The 21,655-nt window shown below is 39.6% G+C and overlaps 1 long non-coding RNA gene across 1 annotated transcript in view; it reads right to left on the bottom strand.

Annotated features, from left to right (window-relative positions):
• Nucleotides 1–12,489, bottom strand: part of LOC116232945 (uncharacterized) — a 29,068-nt gene extending 16,579 nt beyond the window's left edge. Inside the window, exon 1 of the long non-coding RNA XR_004167843.2 lies at nt 12,401–12,489. This is a non-coding gene — a long non-coding RNA (uncharacterized LOC116232945). The remainder of the gene's footprint in view (nt 1–12,400) is intronic.
• Between the last annotated feature and the right edge of the window lie 9,166 nt (nt 12,490–21,655).

The raw sequence follows: 21,655 nt of genomic DNA, 5'->3' as shown, positions 1-21,655 counted from the left end.
GAAACACTCAGTGGGTTGGAGTAAGCAGATGTGATGCTGCTTAAAACACCCATGTACATTCTCTAACCTTACTCATCTCAGTATGCAGCAACTGAACTCTATGCGCAGTATTTCCCAGTTTATAACACAAGCTGGAGACTGATATACATTTGTACTCATTATCCAAATCTATATAAATTCTGCCCAAGATATTTAGCGTTAAAAGCTTCCATCCTTTGAAGATAAACAGGTTAACAAGCTTTAAAATCATTAATGAAGTAAGGCTAGAGGGATATCCTTCTGAAGAGCATAAACACTGGCTCAGCTAATATCTCATGCCATCAACAACGAAAGATCATTAGCAGACCCAGGCCAAGATGCTGTGGGAAATGAGTTGAAGGCAACAACAGCTGGAAATATTTGGCTCGTACAATAAAGTTTTGAAACCCTTCGGATACTGGACCGCCAACTTTTTGTTTTTTGTTTTTTGTTTTTTGTTTTTTTTAAAACAAAAATCAGAAATATTTCATCAGCACTTGCATGAGAAACAAGGTCAACAGCACCCAGGTGTACTATGACACTGTTACCTGCCTTGTGATGACACAAATATCCCCCCCTTCCCTCCTTGTTCCCTCCAAGCATCTGTTTGCAGAACGCAAGTAGTAGTTCATCCTCAGAGGAAAGGTCTAGGAATAGACATAGGTCTCTGTATTACATGTGGAAATACACTCTTCTTCAGGTGCTTTGATGATGAAACAGTGTTGTATATATACCCAGCTTTGCATTTCCTAATGGCTTCCAACCACAGCAGCAGTTTTAGCCATGTTCAGATTGAGGCAATCCCAGATTCCTACAGTGGTGCAGGCAATCTACATAAAGATAGGAGATCCCAGCAAAAACCTTCTTCCTTTGAGGCAAAGGATCAGATTGAGGCAAGAGGGGACAAACAGCTCTCTGCTGAATCAGGGCTCAGTCAGATGAAATCTGCTTACCTGCTTACCAACATAACAAGGGATGAGAAAAGTAAGGAAGCAAATACTTGTGTGCTGGTGTACCAGCACCAGGCACTACAGGGACCTGGTTGTGTTCACTCCACAAATATAAACAGAAAAGATGATTCCTGTCCTAAAAAAACTGACATAAATATTTTCCTATCTGACCTAAAATAGTGAAACCCAAACTAAACATAAACCAAACACCCTCTTTAATGGTGATTATAACCTTGCTGGATTCTCTGTACAACAACAACAGCATGACTGTATGAAAGGTTGCAAGGAAAAGTACAGCAATGAGACTTTGTAGTTGGCAGAAGGTTTTCATCTAATGTCTGATTTAGTAGTTGGCAACCCTGCAAATGGCAGGGGGTTGGAACTAGATGATCTTTAAGGTCCCTTCCAAGCCAAGTCATTCTACAACTCTATGATTGATTCGTCCCTCAGCTCAAAGCGTGCACAGCAGCTGGCTACACAGCAAGTGATTTTAAACAACAAACAAACTCCACATAAAAAAAAGGAATTAACTATGCACTATAAACTTGTAGATAAAAGTATGACTTGTCCAGGTTTCATAGCTACTTCGCCTGGACAAAAGTCAAAGTCCAAAAGCCACCAGAGAAGAAAAGTAACCAGCTCTGCTCCTTGCTTGTATATTCTGAGGAAGTGGGTCCCTCCTCACACAGCTCTGCCATGACTGGGACACAATGAACATTGAAAGAATCCAGAGAGTGCTCCTCTCCCATGGTATCTTTTTTTTTTTTTTTTTTTTTAAATACACCGGAAAGGAAGAATAACTGAGACAAAATATATTTGGACTCAGTACAACATGACAAGGACTAAGTTGTACTCTAGGCCTTTGCCTGAGTAAACAGTGATGTGTCTTGTGAAATGTTCAAAACAACAAAATAAATAGCTTTTAAAGACATAAGCTGTCTGTATAAACAGAGGGTGGGGGAGCACTACCGGATGACCAACACCTTTTTGAAGAAAAATAAAGACCAGCATTTCCATTTTTGCAGGAATGAACAACCATCCTACAATCCCAGGACAGCAGGCAATGGATGCCCAGGTACAGCCTCCCACATGCTGCCTGCCCAGTATTGGTCACCATAGATATAACACAGTTGTATACTGCAGGGAGCAGTAGATAGACTGGTGTGTTAGATCCCTGTAATAAGCATGAAAGTCTTTAAACAGAGTTTGTGGAACAGTTTGAGGGGAACAAATCTCTGCTGATCCCTACAAGAAAGGTGCAGTAGTCTAAGCATGGGATTACCAAAAGATAAATACAGTGTAAGCAATGATCTAGTTTTCTTTTGAACCTGGCAGAGATACATGGATTCTTATCTCTGGGAATTCTCTAAATTAGTTGCACAATCCCTTCCATAAGCATATCTTGCTCGATCTTCCAGTGATTTGGGCTTCTCGCTCCCTCTGGTACTGCCTGAAGCAGCTCTCTGGAAGTCTTTAGGAACCTTCCAGTTTCCAGCCTAAATGTATTCATGATTAGATAATAAACACTTGATCTGGGGCTAATACTATCTTCTTGCATAGGATTTTTCCGTCTTTGATATGTAACCCTTCAATCCATTTACAAACAGTTGTCCTATCCTCTTTTAAGCTTCTGCCCGCCAGGCTAAACTTATCAAGATCTTTTTTATCTCTTAGTAAGGAGTGACAGGAAAATGTTCAATCCACTCCTTTCTTCCAAGCAGCGTGCTAATCCTTGTCTACAGCTGACTGAATTCAAATTAAGCTTTTTGTCAAGCTAAGTGTTCTCAACTGTACATTTGAAACTTTATCCTTGCCACATCTAATGGCTTGGATACTTCCCTATCTTCTAAAAATACTTTGTTTAGCATGCCCTAAAAGCACATTAGTCTTTTCACTGCTGCTTCACATTGGTTCCTCAGGGGCATCCAAAATTTTGGTTAGCCATCATATTCTCCTCTCTGTTTTCCTACATTCCTTATTTCAAAGATCCAACAGCAAGAAAAGCGAGGCAGTTCACTGCAGGGCACAGAGGCTTTGATGCTTCTTGCTAGGTTGCAGGGCTGAGTTGCATGTTAAATTCTGTGCCACTTTCTTAAATCAAGCGGTGGGATTATCATGCTCGGCACACAGTTTATTTCACAAGATTTAGGTATTGTAGGAGTACAATACTCCCCTGCGGTAAAGGATTAACTTTCTCATTATTTCTCCAACAGATACTTGTGGTTGTATGTGAGGGAAAGCAGCAAAGAACTGCCAGAAGTACTTCTACTTACAGATAAGTAATTTATTGAACTACAGGAGGATACTTGCTTATAGATTTGAAAACAAAATCAAGCAATAATTAAAAAAAAAAAAACAAAAAAACCACACTATCAGAATACAGCTAAATGCTTTGACAGTCTGCCGCCCCAGCAGCGTGGCACTGGTAGAGAGCTCACCCCAAACCTCTTCCATGGAAGAATTAGGGCCTTTGTAAGCTGAAGTAACAAATCAGTACCTTTTCTGGGCCAACCTCAAGAGTTCTCACTGTGTTTAATACAAAATTTTCAAAAAGAGATAGGTCTCAAGAAACAAAGGCATGTTTTTACTGGTATTAAAGGAACATATTTACTCCAGCTCCAAAAACACCCCAGCCCAGAAGAAAAACAACCCTAACCTCAACAACAGAAAACCAAGCTTTCTGCTGTGGCATTTGACTGACATTTGATATCTCTGCCTGAGGTTTGGCAGGCCTGTGGTGGTGATCAGGGCTGAAGGAGGGAACAGCATCATTGGAAATGTACAACTGGCAAAAACCAACAGACTGCAAAACCAAAAAGCTCCCTCACAAAAGCCCAAGATCCCCAAGAGGAGCCCTGCAAGATAATTTCAGGAATGGATAAAATAAAATCAGCACCGCTTTGCGTCAGATGAAGCATTTATTTTGGTAAAGTTGTATCAGTTTGTTCTAACGCAGGATATGGTTCGTGGCTTGAAAGGCTCAAGGAGAAAGCTCGAGTCCATTTTCAAGGATTGCAAAGAAGGTGAAATGCAAAGTATCTAACCTCAGAAATCTTATAATCTTCTTTGAGACCCACGGGGATGTGAAGCCACAGGTGATACAAGCATCTGATTAGGGAGAAGACACAAAAAGCAGGAGAAGAAGAAAAACTGAAGGTCATAATAACCTACAGAAATGTGAAGGCTGAAGTCTAATGACGTCTTTAGAAAAGAAGTCTAAAACTGCTGAATTCAACATGAGTGAATGACAAATTAAAAAGTCACTGTTTTGAAAACCAGTCTGCCAACTGCACTGCCCACGTACTTCACAGATGCTGGATAGCACCAGAAAGCTCTTAGCCATGACTAACAGTGCAGAAGAGCAAGATTAAATTCACAACTTTTTGATTTTTTTTTTTTTAATTTGCTAAGTATTCAAATATGTAAAACTGAAGAAACAATTTCCTGTAAAACTGTTTAATTAACTTCATGTGCCCAAACTCAGGGGAAAGCCTAACTTTTTACCCTGCAGTGGATCAAAAATACAGCAAGGAATTATTTAAAAAAAAAATGAACTGAAAGTTGAGAAGAGACAGAGTTAAGATTTTAGCTTCTTCTTAAACCAGAATATTGCTTATTTCTGGATCTCATGGCACCACTAAGAAAAAAAATTTACATTGCTTTCAAATGCTCTTGGTAACCTGCAGACAAGCAATGTTGATAAGTAATTTGGTATAACCAGAGATACATTTAGTTATAGCACAGGCTATGGCACTACTCATCTAGGAGACCATGAAAGCAGAATTCATTCCTGGATACCTGTCTCATGTGAGGAATATCCCACAAATGCACCCTAATATCTTTCCTATCAATTATCCAGAGAGAAGGATTTTCTGCTACTCTACCCCTGTATAGATCCTATATACTACCACTAGCTTCCTCTCTTTCTGACCTCCCCATTTATTGAGTCAGAATACTTAAGCAGAGCAGTAAGAGGAAGCACCACCTTTGCGGCCAAGCCTCCTTCCAGCTGAACCCTGGGAACTCGTTCTCCCTCCCAGCTTCAACTTCAAGTAAGTTTGCATGATATTTCTGCAGGCTTTCCTTGGCTGCTGCTCTCCCAGACTTATACTTCCCTAGGAAGGGGAATGTTGGCTTTGTTTTCATTCAGCTGCTCATAAAATGCTCACACAGCTAACATCATCACTGAGATTTCTGTGAGATCTACACTTTGGATAGCAATGCTTGTATTTTCATCTATTCTGGAAGAGAGCTGAATAACTTTCATCTACTGTGAGAGTTTCTCTCCCAGTATTCTCAATGCTCCCAATACTGATTTTTCCACAGGTTGCTTTTGTATCTTTCCACAAGTCACAGACCATTTCTGATGACCATCTAAAAGGCAAGGCTAAGTTGATCTGTTTTGCACCTTTTCTCACTGCTGTGATTATTTTCTGCACAGGAGTTAAAGGGGCAAACATGATAGTGGACATGAAACTAGAGTCAAGGAATATTCTATGTTTCTGTCCCTTCGGAAAGGAAGATCTGCACAAGGACAAGATGCCAGAACTATTGAGACCAATGGAGTTAAGCAGGGCTCAATTCATCCCCTTTGAGGCCTTCCACCCCCTCAAAAGCCTTGGGAAAGCTCAAATACAGGCTTGATCTTTAGGTACAATATGTGTCAAGGCCACAGAGCGCAAGATTGCAATTTAAGGTGCTTTGAATACACAACAGATTTCCCAGATGGGAATTTCCTACATTATTATTTTTAATTTTCCATTTCCTAACATTCAAATGCCAAAGAATACATCCAAGCGTATTCGACTTTGAAGAAAGCAGTTAAGCAAGGACTAAACTAAGAAAGAACACTCAGCCAACTCTGCATCACAGCCATTACATTAACTCCTCTGAGAGATGGTCTTTTGAATCCAAGAACAGTTTGTTTTTTCAAAGTCACTGGTGATTATCAGAGAAAAAAATAATTGTTGGGAAAATCTTGGTTTATTCACTGGCCAACATAACATTTAACTCCATCCCAAGCTCTCTACAGCATGATACATTGCAAGATGATGGTATGTTGTTATGTGAGGGTCAGCTTCAAGGGCCAAGAAAAAATAGTTACCCAGAACTTGAGTTCAAAGGAAAGACAAGATGCATTTTTGGAATGGAATGACTGGTGGGCATACAGCATCAGGATTAACCTCTGGCAATAGAATGAGATTTATTTTTATGCACAAACTAATTTTATGTGCAAGTTTGAATAAGAAATATCTCTTTAGACTGTTCTGTCCTTGATTTTTAGAGAAGTATTATTTAAAAAAAAAAAAAAAAGTATATTCAAGAAACCCTACAGATATGCAGGTAAAACCTAAACTAACCATAAGCTACCTCAGTTTCCTTTTCTTTCCTGCATTACTCATCAGGAGTCAGGAGATATTGTAACAACTTCATCAACAGAATGCTTCTGCAATTTCAGGGCCATGTTGTTCAAGTTTACCAAGCAGGTTTGATAAAATGGTCACTGAGGTGGTCAAAATGGATTCTCTTCCACTCTGTGTGCCTCTTTCAGCTTAGTACTTGTTGCTGCATAACCGTGCAGCAAAAGTTGATAATAGGAAGAAGATCCCTCAATCTATGTGAAAGAAAGGAAGGAAAACACAGGTGAATGTACTCAGAAGTAGTATTAGAGAGGAAAAAGGATTTCCTCTTCTTGGAGTGTTTCTAATTTTTTTGGTGGATTTTTTTTTTTTTTAATTGTAGTGCAGTTCATTTAAAATAGCCAAAAGTGTCATTCCCAGGGTGAAGTAGTACTGAAATCCTGAAGAGTTCCTCTGATCTTGGCACATCAGTGAAAGCAGTTTGAAATGTCTGCCTCTATTTGATGCTTTGCTTGGGTAACTTCCACTAGAGATTAAGTCTTAATGCTTTATTTCCATCAGAATGTCCTTTGAATAGAGTTTTATAAAAGCTTAAATGAGATGAGAAAACATTTTGGTCAGAACTTGTTCGTAGCAATGTTTCTTCAGGAATTTAATAGCCTGGGATGCAATGAACTGTATTGTATCAGCTGGCAGTAAACAATGTCTGGGTAATTCTCTTTTTTTCCTTTTAGTGACCCTTTCACAGCAACTCCTGCAAGCGAGCTTGGTAAGCAAGAATGCAGTGTCATTCACTGAGACACAACCTGAAAGGAGCACATCTGCCTGCTGGTTGATGTGTAACCATGCATGAATGGTACCTCACAGTACACGCATCTGAAAACAAGTGCAGCCTATGCACCAAGTTTTGTTCACATTTAGACAGGGCTGTATCCATCTCACATCTATAATTTTCCTGAATTTAAAAGGCAGAGCTAGTCTTTAAATTGGATTAACAAAAGCACTGTCTGTGTCTCTGAATTTAGTGGAGATAATCAAAAGGCATCTTAAGGGGTTTGAAGAGAAAATCTTCCTACTTCAAAGGGATTAACATATAAATTAACAAACATTTAATGAAAATCTCTGAAGGAAAATGTGTGAGAGCATCACCTTCTCTGTCCCACATACTTTGAGTCTTAATCCAACTTCTAGCTGCCAGAAATTGAGGTAAATCCTGCAGTATGGTGCCTACCACCCTCTCCAAACTGAAGTTAGCATTATTTATCGTACCTCTCTGGTACCTCTTTTCCTTTCCACTGAAGGCTGTAAAGAGGTGAAGTACGAAAATATTCCAGTGCCCACAGCAGGACTTAAAAACCCCTCATGCAAAGCATTTTCCTGATCCAGCTGGATGTCAGAGTATGAATGAGATAGACAACCAAAGTAACAATGCCAGAAAAGGGGAATATTTTCAGAAGAAATTGTCAGACTGCGCGTGCTTTCTTACAGCAGTGAGGAGGTTAATTGCATCAGCATCAGAGTGTGCTACTCCATGGTTACAGCCCTGAAAAGTCATCCTACTATAAAAGCACCTCTATATTTCTTGTAACGGTCTAATCTTCAGGGGAAAAAGTTACTCCCCTGATTTGCAGTAAATTACAGCTCTGGGCAAAACTTCGCTGGAAGAGAAATATTTCTGTCCATCCACTTTTATCTATCCACAAGATACAATCAGTTTCTGTTGCAGAAAGTCTCCAGAACATCCAGTTACAATTTCAGCCAAGGTTAACTTGCAGCCCCCAGCTCCCCCCGCCACAGACCCTGGACTTGCTCTGGAGGTGTGGGGCTGCTCAGGAACACGCTGGTGATTTTCCACTGTCTATGCAATGCATACACTATGATGTTTCTCAGGTGTCTCAGTTACACGGCTCAGGATTTTCTAACACTGCAAATCCATTTCTTCATGATACAGCATGCTTGAAAAAAATCTTTAGAGAAAGTATAACAATTTCAGAAGGTAGAGCCTGCTAACTTCTTGTTCAATTTGTCCCAAGGAAATAAGTTATAAAAATAAATCTCTTCACTCGGATTGCCCCTTTTTTTGATAGACATTCTTTCACATTCACCTGAATTCTCAAGAAATCACTGCTCTTTGCTTTTCGTTATATGTAGAGGACAAAAGGAAAATATAGGACGTTTAAACAAGTGAGTGCAGTTAAAAAAAAAAAAAAAAAAAAGCCAGAATAAACACCACATGAGAAATCTGAGACTGTCCTCCTTGGGGAAGGGGGAAAAAATGTTATAGCCTCCATACAGCCCCCTCCTTCCTATGCTTGCCTTTCACACCCCACAAGAGCCTCCAGAAATGCAACTTATTATTAAGAAAGCAAACCAGAAAAACCTCATTTCAGCTCATTCTTTCCCATCCATCCTGATGCCACTGGCTTTTTCCATCGCATTCCCTCTCACCCTGCAGGGATCTTCTGCTTAAATAAGAAATAGTATAAGCAGCCACACTCTTCCTAGATGTGAAGACGGATTACATTAGTTCAAACCTAGTGCCAGGTCCCCAGCTTAAACACTGTCCCAACAGCATGATGCTCAGGTACATAACTGACCTTTTACCTGTGCAGTTTATAATAATTCGACGTGCCTGCAAAGCACCTGCAGAATCTCACAAGGGAGGCTGGCTGTTTAGGGCACTGACACCACCAAGTAAACACAGAGACATAACTAGCTTGAATTTCATAGGAATGTCTCCGTTCCACAAAACTACATGTGACATTTCTGGGAAAGGACTACAACTAAACACAATGCTTATTTGTAATCTTAAATTCACGACATCTCCTGTCCTACTTTATTTTTCCTCATCTGGCACAAACAGGTTCAGAGAGGGGACTTTTTGCTGCAGCTCCACATAGGGAAAGTATTTACCAAAAGCAGATAACCTTCTGGAGCCTGTTCAGTGAAGCTTCTCATCCTCACAGATGCCTTGTATCCCCCAACACTTCTTTCCCCAGTTTCCCCAAATCTGCTTTAAACATCACTATTATGTTTGAACAATCAGATGGGGCCTTCTTCAGTCCTCTAGTGTGAATTAGGAGGAAGGTAACTCAGAAGTGTCCTGATGTTTTCCCATATCAAAGCTGACTGGCTCACAGAACCTGAACGCGCCAGGACATATACACATTCAGAAGCATTTTAACTGATCTGTTTTAACCGATCTGAGTCCAGAGTTACAATGTAAGACCTAGTTTATTTGTTTATTAAACAGCATTATGATGTCCTGGGAAACTTTAAGTTGCTTATATTCTATGAAGTGATATCACCAAAATGAAACAGCAGGTCACGGTGTCACAGCTGGAAATCTTGAATCCATCATAACAAGACCTCCAAGTTTCCAATTCAAAAAGATCTGAAGTGCTGAAGTATTTTTCCTCCTAAGTGTATTTAGCTTAAGGTTCTGCTTTCTGTGGTTCACTGAGAATAGGATTGATGTTAAGCTAGATAAGGTTTCTCCTGGAAATCTCAGCTGTGATGGTGCTGCATATGGAAAGAGTACGAAAAGCTGTAGTACAGTACTGTCTACCCTGGAGGCAGGGTTACTTTGCCATGCTGCCATGCCATGGGTTCTTTACAAGCTATGGAAGCACATGAAATACAGAAACACTACAATTCTGGTGACAGGAAAGCATGGACCATGAATGATGTGTGACATGGTTGGTAACTGCTTGTGGCAGAGCATGATTTATGAACTTAAGATCAAGCAACAGATCCGGGATACATGAGGAGAAGATCTTCTAAAATACATACTATGTTTAAAAGATTTTATCATCAAGGCAAACAATGTGACCACACAAACAGGTGCATGGAAGAGAACCCTTATCGAGAAATCTAACATTCAACCTTTTCCTATTTGACCGATGGATTTCAACATTCTTGCATCTTTGCAAGTTTACAGACAAGAACAGTGGTAGAATAGTGGTTTAAATAGACCTACAGCCTCTAGCCTCCAGGTTTTCCAGAAGATGGATAAACTTCAACAAAAGTGCACACACTTTAGAAGTACCACTTCCTACAAGTACTTCAGCAGAAAAGGAAGTTTAGTCTGTCTAGCATCAGTTGTCTAAATATTCTCTTCTATAATGAAACCATTAATTGAAACTGCTAATAGAGACGATGACTCTACTAGTAGAACTAGCATCCAGCTAATGTGGAAGCCCAAATCCAGCAGTAGATTTATACCCATACAAAAGCCCATGTCTCTTTGTCAACAACAGAATGGCTTGGTTTCCTTCAATCCCTTCAGCTGACTACAGTTCATTTACGAGATAAGTATTTTCTCAAAGCTCACTCAAGATATGCCTGTGAAGGAGAAAAGAAATAATCACAGTCTTCACACAAAAGAAGTTAGGAAATACTCTGCTATGCATCTTTGGCAGTTTTTCCTCCCCAGATTAGTAAATCCATCCAGGATTAATCAGCTTAACCAGAAAGACTATTAAACACTGTTAAGATGCAAAATACTATCTGAGAAATAAAAGTTAAGCAATGAGCACTCTAACTCTTGGCATATAAACTACAAAGCACTATTTCTTAAAGATAAAAGTCACAAGACCAGTTTTTTAGTGCCAACTGTATGTGCCTGGAGAACAAGGAGTAACCTAATACAGTTTCAGGTAAATCTGATACATCTCTATATCCACATGCTGTAGCCACTTCTTTTGGTCCTATGGTTTATGCCCCAAGGAAACAAAAAGAAGATGGAGATGGGGGAATTGAAGGTCTCCTTCAAAGAAGTAAAAGGAATATGAAGCAGTCAGGAAGCTGACAAGAATTCGCCTAAGAAATTTTGGGCAGATAAAGGGGGAATTAATTCAGCTCTGATTTCAACAGACAGGTTAAAGTAGAAAAAATAGTGATCATTTTCCTCTCAGCTCTCTGTATCTGAATTATCAGCACCAGATCTTACTATATACTGAAAGAGAATTTTGCATATAGAAAACTCCAGAAGGAAAAATTGTTAAACACTACATTTCCCAATATGTTAACATAGGGTTAATATAAAAACAAGATTTTACTGCTTGGAAAAAAAAAAAAAAAAAAAAAAAATGATGGCTTTATCCTTCAACACAGCGCAAGTGAAGTAAAAGAATTAAGTAATAATAATAGTAATAAAAGCAACAAATCCACTCTGCTGCATAACCCTGGAAGAAAGTTTGTTCACGAACTGCATGGCAGTGTACGACTCTAAAAGCTACCAGGAGGATATGAAATAAGATCTCTTCCCAGCATTTCATGCTCTTCCATATAACAGATTTAAAGAGAAACAAACAAGATGTACAGGATATTGATGAGCCTCTGAACAATCCCTCTTTTCATCAGGATCCAAACTGAGTTCCAAAAGCTGCCTGGAACATGCCTAGCTATTTCTGTTCCTCAGCAGTACAGTCATGGAAAGTTTTTCATGTACCACAGCAAGGCCACAGAGCAAACAGTTTATCACTGAGTGCCTGAGCTTGTGCAATAAACAACAAAGAGAGAGTAATACATGGCAAAACCTTGAAAGCTGAAATTTGGACTCTAATTACCTGGTCAGATGCTCTATTGAATGGGTTGTGTGGGATAATTTCTTGTTTAGAGAACAAAAGCCAGTCTTATTTGTCTGGACTGTAATCTTGGTTTTATAGTGGATTGTTATCAGTGCTTTTTCCCTGGAATGCAATTTCTCTACACAGATTTAAAAGAATAAGTCTTTTTCTACTCCTCTGAGAAAAACAGCACATTATGTAGCTGCTCCTGTATAGTTTTTGTCCATATTTGACCTGGTGAAAGGCAACCAGCCCAATTCTCAGCTATACTTTGGTTTCCTTCAGCTCCCTGGCAAGAAGACCATACAGAAAACCTACAGAATGCCTCCCTCTGCAGCATGAATTAGCACTGAGGCTCTTCAGCCTATTTTTCCCCCTTCCTATTCTATTCCATCCACAGCTCTTAGGACACAAGCATACAACTTGGCCTCCCCTTGAGGTGCACCAGGTTTCCCAGCCAGAAGTCATGGAACCAAACAGATTTTGGCTACAAGGCACATACCTGCATTATTCAGGAGTAAGAGCTAGCAGAGGAGATCCCAGAGTATATCACAGGTATACAGCAACTGAATCTGTTATGGTTCAGAGACATTTCCTGGTGGGATTAGCAGGCAGCTGTGTTAAAGAGCAAATGAGCAATGTCAATCAAGCCCAGTGGTTCCTGCTGTGCTATACTTCACAGCTGAGGATCTGCAAAACTCACAGTTGCCTACTAGAGTGCCTTTGCTAGTCAGATGCTAATGTGGGAACAACAAATTGCTTAAGAGCCATAGTTTGATTCCTCCTAAGACATAATGATTTTAAATCATAAAGAACAGTAAGATTCAGAACATGGTACTTCTGTAACTTTCATAAGAAGTCCAGTACAAATCCAGAGGAAAAATCAGACAAAACAAGGATGACTTGCCTCATTTTGTTATCTGCCTTAAAGATATATAGAGACAAGAAGACCTCATGGTTTCATGCATCTTATTAAAGTCTTTCCACATCTTCCTCTCTTTTTTCTTTCTACAACAGCTTACTGAAGTACTTTGGGAAGGTCCACTTTATCAGTGTGTGATCACACTATTGCTAATGCAAGACTTTTCCAAAAAAAAACAGCCCAGAGATGCTGAATGGAAAGTACACTCTGATCAAATATTTACTATTGCTACCAGGGATGGAGTTGAGAGGTGGTATTTCCATGACGTTTTGTTCCTGTAAAACCAAGAACTGTTCTATAAACTTTGAATGTCACTTGCAATTGCTAAACTCAACACCAGAAGAAAGCAAAGAGATTCAAAAAGGATGAGATTGCTTATTCTCAGGGTATCACACATAATTAATACTTATTAATGAATGACATTAAAAAATGAATCCTCATGATGACTGTGAGAAGTAACTGATTATAACAAAAGAATTCAAATGTAAGAGCAGGGTGACGCAGATACGCAGTGCAAGGTTATCTTGCTCTGTTCTACACTTAAAGGCATACGTGCATGGCTGTGAGTTTATTTTAAAAAGGATATTCATATTCCAAAAATCTGCTAGGAATAATAATCTATAAATCCTAGGTGTTTCCATATCACCCATTGGCCAGAGCTCTCAGAACAATCTATGAGAATCAGTGAATAAAAATATTTTTACTGCCTCTAGACTGCATCAGGTCATTTCTCACCATCTCTTTGAAAGCTGACTGAGAGAAACGTGGAATTACGTATAAGCTGGCTGCACACGCAGAGAGAGCAAATGGGGACAAGAAATGTGAAAGATATGCCATGTTCAAGGCAGCAACAGTGGAAAATTCAAAATAAAGTGTAAAAGTTCAGCACAAGAGATTAAAATAATTCCAGCAGCTGATTTTTTTCTGGCAGAACAGAAGTTTCTCTTATGAGAAACGTGCAGATAGACTGAAACAGTTGCCTTTACCCTATTTTCTGTTTCTTTGCACCCTTCTGGGGGTACAACAAACCAAAACAGTTTGGCACTGAGCATAACCAGTTGCACCTGCAGTGCAACTGCAAGTACAGCTTAATTTTGGGATATATGGAGATTTCTCTTATCCCTTTATACATTATTTTAAATACAGCCTGCAATTAACTATCACAAATATTATAAAACAGAAAATGAAGTCAGAATTGTTGGGGTGGCTTGTTTCTACTCCACTCTTCAGTGTCTCTGCAGAGACACATAATATTTCTGGCCAAAGTACTTTTAAAATTGCTGTTAATAAAGAGTAAGTCCTACACTGTGTTTTACCTAAGTCTCCCCTGCAATAACTTAGAAGTGGAGATATTGCATAAAATTGCTTTCATTCTGAAGAACAGGAGACAGCAGCAAGTAAAATACAAAAGAAACATTTTAGATTATAACTTGAGCTTAGATGATTCCTACTTGTTACAGCAGCCCATCCCACCTCCAGCTAGAGAACATCACACAGTGTTTTAGAGGAGCACTTACTAAAGCATCAATAGATTCCCTCAAAAGTAAAAAAAATATTAAAAATGAAGAAGACATGGTGATGATGTATTTCACCCCACAGAGCATCCATTTTTCTTGAACAATTTCCAGACAAGCCTATACATTCACACATATAATATTTAGCAAGTTTTTGCTAGCATCTGATTTAAACATGACTATAAACCTCTGAAGGCTACTGTAAAATGCAGACTAGAAAATCCCTTGTTTCTATGTTTTGCTGTTGTAATGTTTACCTCCAGGAATTTGCTGTGGTCGAACTCTTCATCACAGACTCACCGTACTATATTTGCTGTAAAAACAAGAAGCCAGTGCCTTCTCCATTTCCTTTCCAAGAGCATTGTTTTATGATGTTTTAATTATTCTCCTTTTAGCTTAACAATTTAACAACTAATTTGAGCATACTTTCATTGCTTTGTTACCCCAACTTCAAAGTCGAAGTAACTGGCCATGAGCACACAAGCCTTGATGCTCATTACGTATCCCTAGGTGGCTTCATTTCTGTATGTATCACTTAACAGCCTCTTTTTTTCCTTAAGATGGTCTCATAACACACATTTATATTTTAACAAGCACAGAAAGGCTAGAAACTGCAATATCTGCTTCAAAAGATCTTGTGGCTCCAAACAAAACAAAAACAGCTCAGGTTCTACCGTGTAACAAAAGCAATGTTGAAAGAGCAATGATATTTTCAAGGGGCAATTTATAGCAAAACTTACAGTAGTAACAAAAATGTAGGAATACTCACTGTTCGTGCATGAACAGAGCTCAAGAATAGATGAGAAAGAAGCACTCTCAAATAAGAGTGAGAACCAAGCAGCAACAAATCCAACTGCACAATCTGGTAGCAGTATAACCAAAGGGTTGGAGAAAACTTTCCACTTTTCTAGTCTCCCAAGAATCAAAAATAATTTGGCAGACACTTGAGGCAGGAAATAAAGAAGTTTTACTTGAGGCCTCAAACATTATTTATAAAAATGTCTGCTTATAGTAATATTCAATGAGAATCTCATACAATCACAACTGTAAAATGTATTTTTTTTAAGACATAACTTAATTGTACTGGAGTTGCCTAACATATTTACATCTGTAATTGCCTCTCATATGTGTATACATCCGTGTATGTGTGAGTGTAATTATATAAATACCTATAAATTAATTTGTTTACTTTTAAAATATATTACTAATAAACAAAAACATCCTTCTGATTGCACTAGACTGTTTGGTTTAAACACTGATCGCTAGAGCACTGACAAACATTATTTTTGTGAGTTTGGAGAGGTGCAAATATTTGCAGTTTACAGATCCCTTCTTGCAGAAAAGCAGTGTCCAGCAGTTAAACACAGGGCCATTCTCTGAGAGTGATTCACTGTAGGTGAGCCCCCAAAGAAGCAGAATAGTGGATGGTGGCGACAGCAACATTTTCTGGAAAGGTCAAAAAAGGAGCCCTGAAAACAAAAATAGGTGGTGTTTAAAACAAACAGCACACTGGCAGCATTCACAGCCTGGCACTCAGCGTTACACCACAGTCCAGATACAGATTAAGTTTTCTCCCTGCAAACAAGAGCATGTTCTCAGTCAAAGCGACCTGATGTAAGGGGCCTGATATAAGATGCAGCCTGACCTTGGCAACATGTAATCTTCATGGGGAACCACATCTTGTGAGTGCTCTGCCCTCCTTGCTCCCAAATGGCAGAGACTGGCCACCTGCATGGGGACCTGCAGCCAGCCACTGGAGGAGGCCTCCTGGCTAGCACTGGCCACCTCAGGCAGTCGCTGACGCAGGAGGGATTTTGGCAGCATTTTGCATGTCTGAGGCTGGCTGTTCAATAGCTGTGACTCCCAGCAAGCAACTTCTTTTTGGCCCACGCTCAGCACAGCTCAGTGCGCAAAGCCCAAAAAACAGCGGCTGATATACAGCTGTGGAAGAACACAGCACCTGAAGGCTTTTACCATAAGCTGTATACCAAGAGATGCACCGCAGGCGTTGAGCAGCCATATAAGGCACAATCCTGGCACTGAGCTGCTGCTCTCACTCAAGACTCCCTCACCTCAAACTGCTGCAGCACAGCTCCTGACTGTGCAGACTCCCACATACTCTCTGGTTGCACAAGCCTGGGTCTGAGAGCAGGAGCAGATGAACCTGGTAACACAGTGACCAGCTCAACAATCTGAAATGAAAGTAAACAACAACAAGTAAAGGAACAAGCACATCATTCATCCTTGTCACCCTGTTGTCTTTTTGTCAGACGCTCCTAAAAGCAAGGTGAGGGCTGCTGCTATCTCTGTAGTCCTCAAAAGAAGCAAGTCCATTTCTTCCCACTCGTACAGGGGCATAACACAGAAGAACCTGTAACACTGATGCTCCTGTGCCCAAAGAGCTGCTCCGGTAGCAGAAGGGCTCCATGCTGAGACCAGCAGGGCCTGAATCTGCCTTTGTGCAACCTTTCCTGTCCCAACCTGCCCCGACAAACAGGACCTGAAAAGCTCGTTCCTCTTCCAAGTTCTCATATGAGAGAAGAGCCAGTTTTGCAAAACAGACTCAACAAGGATGAATTCTACCCTATCTGCACAGCACCAGTAGGAAAATGTGGTTTACAGAGATGACCAATGCATCCAAGGAAATGTTTCCTGTCATGTTTGTAGGCACTTTCATGTCTCACATTTCTGAAAGGAGAATACCAGCTTTTTTTTGCACTCTAGATCAGCTGTAGCAAAAAGCATGGATAAATAGGCACTTTCAGCACTGTTTTATTGGTCTTGGGAATCTTTTTAGTCAGTGAAATCCAATTAGACATAACTGAAACTTGGTCTCTTTGATCTATCACTGCAACTCCTGCAGTTCACCATCAAACAAAATCAAGTACTAATATAAAACACTAAAGCAAGAAAAGCAGACTTTCTTGTGTACATCTGGTACTAAAAATTTGGTCTGAGAAGAAAAAAGTACTCCACCACTGACAAGAAAGCATGATGATTTGTAGAGCAATTTACTTGTTTCTTTGAAAAAACACTGGTTTGAAACCTGGCTGCAATCATGAGTATGTAAGCAAATGTACAATCATCAGGAATCAAGACACAGCACCCCTAAGCCTGTGGAGCCTGGCCTTCTATCTTCAGGTATCAGACACACAGCCTTAAGCCAAGCTGTAAAAGTTGCTGTGAGCTCAGCATCCCTTGTTCAGGCCCTTCTGGGAATGACCAAACCAGCCATGACAGCATATATACAAACAGCAGCACAGGAGAGATTAGCCTTGCTCATTAGAGAAGAATAATAATAATTATGTCTGTGCCCATTCAGGCTGCTTGTGTGGGCAGAGACACTGTAAAACTTCCAGTGAAAATGAATTTGTCCTCCTCAAAAACACTTCATAGTGAAATGAATTTCTGCGCCATTCTCAGTGTTAACATTGCTGAGGAGGTCCATGCGAATGAGTTTGGCCACAGTATGAAGAATGCAAAAGAATGTTTTGGTCTGTATCAGAAAGAGGCGTATTCGCAACTCTACTTACATTTCAAACAAGCAGTCAAAGGGTCTTTATCTCCCACATGAGAAGCAGACAAGGAAAAACTTGTTTATTCAAACTACAAAATTTTATAGATGGTCTGAAGTTGGGAGAAATATTTTAACTAGATGAAGCTCAAGCTTCTCTGTGTGCTGGGAAAATACCTTATCTTCTGTGTTTGATCTGGGTGGCTATATGAAAGGACACAGAGGTCTGATTTTGCAATGCATCCAGGCAATCTTGTTTGTGAGTGGCCCAGTGCCACAAAACAATTTTAATCTGCAAATGGTCCTTTCTGTTGACCAGGTTTCATTCTCATCTATTTACAAACCTGGTTGTCCATTTTCTTTCCAAAGCTAGATTCTGCTGGACTGGAGTAAAGCTACTCTGCATTTCTGTGTGTCCCTAAAGATGCTAACAATACTTCCAGCCTGTCTCACCTGATCATATTCATGGTTTATCCCCTTCTATCCCTAGCAGGATCAGAGGGTGTACGTGAGCCAACCCGCATCTTATCTCAGATACTCTGCACTGTCCAGATATTTCACTTATGAACTGTCTGCTCCAATGGCCTGAAGTCTTCATACATGTGTATTGTCTTACTTCACTATTGTCATAAATAATCTGTGAGATTGTTTTTATCATTTGTTCCCAGTATTAGGTAATTTCAGCAGCTTTAGAGAAATGCATCATGTTTCTCTTTGAATTTGTCTGTAAACATTAAAAACCAAAAACAGATCACCCATACACAGGTAATTTTTTTACCCTCGATTCATGTTTTTCTCTTGAACTCTTCATATTTTCTGAGTCGTACAGTGAAATAAGTGAGGGCTTATCTATCTCTTTGAAGAGATAAGATGCATGTATTTGAGTCATGAATTTAAATAATACAGATTTCTCTATCAGTTTATTTAATATTATCTATTGGAAAGATATGTGACCGTTGGCTAGCATTCTTCTCTCCTATGTGTTAGTGTGGCAGAGACTGCATAGGCCATGTGTCACTTAAGATGGTATAGATTCGTCATGTGAAAAGAAAAACAGAGAGGGAAAAGCTCCTCACAAACACTGCAGATTCCTTTATGCATTCGTGTTCAAAATGGGAAAAATTGTAGCAGTGCAACTGGAAGAGGAGGATCTTGGCAAAGCCTTCATGGTCCCAAAGACATTCAGATTCCATCCCTTTATAAATAGTCTATTAGAGAGAAATATCCTCTGTATTATTTCTCAGTCACTTGGATTTAAAAATAATTTTGTTGTGTGTGTATCCTGGGGTGCTGTGTTTTACCACCACCACCAAAAACTTCAGTTCTTGGGCTGCTTTAGGGGTCTACCCCATTCTGCTGTATGAGGCAGGAGGTGTTCAGAAGAGTTAATCTGCTGGTAAAGCCTTCTGCTGGAGGAAATGCTTGGGTAGCTGGGCATGGGTTTGTTGAAACCTACAGACAAAATTCTGAAACTACTAGAAGGTTTAGACCCAAAGAAGATTCTCTGAGTTTATATACAAAAGAATATAAAGATATAAAAAAAAAATTATGATTCTTTGCACTGTCTTTACTTCTACCAGCTCCTGTCTCTGCCCTCTGACACTAAACCTGTATATTGGGGATATTTAAAGACTTTTCACAAATGCCTCTTAAGGCTCTCAGACTGGCCATTTCCTCTACCCAGCCCACAAAACTTACAAAACAAATTGTGACTTGACCTGCATACCTTCCCAAAAATCCTACACCTACTCATCAAGGAAAATCTTGACAGCCACAAGTTTTTTAATTGGTGGCACCTCTTCTGTCTACACCACGAAGTAAAAACTTAAGATTTAATCTGTACGTATGTATACATTTTATTTGTTAAACCTCTTCACAACAGCTTTTAAGGAACCACTTTGATGATCGGAGGTGCTGGATTGAGCACCTTGGACATAGAACACCCTGCAGAATGAGGAGGCATGGTGCTGCTATGGTGAATGGGCCGTATGAGGTAGAGGTATGGGGCACTGAAATACATTTCTTGTTGCCCTGTGATTCCCTTAAGGGCAGCTATGAAAACCATAATGTTTCCATTTCTCCTCTCACCTCCAAACTTGGATACACTTACTGGGAACTGGAATCAGAGAGGAACTAGTATTAAATGGTTTAGAGCATCAGACTACTTAGGAATTGTAAACTAATGCTAAATTCCTCTGTTCAAAGACTTGATGATAAAAGCTTTAACTTTTTTTAAAACTACAGATTTTCTATGAGCAAAACAGACTGGGCATGCTAGCACTTTCAAGCTGGCTGTGTGTGAGACTTGCAGTATTAGTGCCTGGGTTCTAAAACATGCTGTATTTCACACCTTGTGTTCTTGTAAAGCAATGGAGAGGAACAAGGATTTTGTTTGTTTGGGAGGATTTTTGTTTGTTTGTTTGCTTGTTTGTTTTTCTCTGAAATGAAGCTGCCAGTATTTCAACAGAGGGAAAAGCCCCTGCAAAAATGTGAGGGTGTGCAATGCACAATATCAGGAAATTGTACTCAGGCAGTTGAATCCCCAGGGGTGGACCTGATTCTGGATTTTAAGCCTTCTTGTCCTGAGGGGCACTGCTCTTACCAAAACCTTGTACATGGTTAAGGAACTTGTATCACTGTGATGCAACTTATTTTGGGAGGTAATGAGATCAGATAAACCTCTCTGCCCATGATAAGGATAGAACAAGGCATGAAACTCACTGGACTGGGACCTTTAAATGCTCAAGTACTGCAAATTGCACTGAAACATGCATGAGAAGAGCAGGTAAACACCAAATGGAAAAAAAGTTTCTTTTGTCTGGTACACTTAAGAGCTGAAGCCAAAGTCAATATAAAGAGCTGGTTTTAGTCATAAAACACCTCTGTCTAACTCAGTGGCTTAGGTTTTTTTCCTCATTCCTTAGTTAACGTTTTTATCATGTACAACACAGAGAGATTTCATTCAGCTTTCTTAAATATTAACTACTTACAGTTTGAGGATCAATCACTAACTGCAGCCTTCTAATAAATAACTTACCACTATTAGCCAATGAATAACACATGCTCTCATTTCTGAAAGGACATCACAGTAATACCTTGTCATTACTACGCAGAAAGTCACAACTTGGTGGTGGATTGGAAGAATCCCTTCAAATTCCTATGAAGAAGGAATTAGAAAACTGTGGAAACATGATTTACTAAAGTAAAGTATCATATGATGAATAAAGCAAATGAAGAAGAAAACACAATTCCTGGACCAAGAGTATTAAAGATTCTGGGAGAAAAAAAAAAAAGCTTGCAGACTGTGTGCAATGTGCCTTGAAAATACTGAAGCATTTATGGAAAGAAGATGGGTCTCATCTGAACATCCTTCAGAAAGAGTAGACAATACATTTCTGACAATTCTGATATGAAAGTCGGGAGGAGACATTTGAAACTATGCAAAACATTTGTGCTACACTATTTTCTTTACTATAATTAAACCTTTTATTTTTTTTTTTTTTTTTTTTTTACATTACAATATTTGTTATTGTGTGAGTGGTCAGTTAAGACACAAGTGCAGGGTCCTTTCTCTTCATCCAAATCCAGCTCTGGTGATTCAGGCTACAAAGGCTGCAATGAACTCAGAGAATTTCCATATTCCAGGAGCAGAGCAGCTGCCACATTGCCCCCTCTGCATTTGCTCCCTGACCCCAGGGATAAAGTCAGGCCCAAAGCATGTCCAGCATTTTTAGTTACCAACATACTGAGCTGACAAGCCATAAGGAAATTGAAACAGCCTACCCAGGGTTTTCATAATTTAAATGG

The sequence above is a fragment of the Phasianus colchicus genome, chromosome 2, assembly GCF_987193195.1.
Source record: "Phasianus colchicus chromosome 2, bPhaCol1.hap1.1, whole genome shotgun sequence".
Lineage (NCBI taxonomy): Eukaryota > Metazoa > Chordata > Aves > Galliformes > Phasianidae > Phasianus > Phasianus colchicus.
Note: the sequence above shows the minus strand (reverse complement) of the source record. Positions and strands in the feature narration are given on the sequence as shown.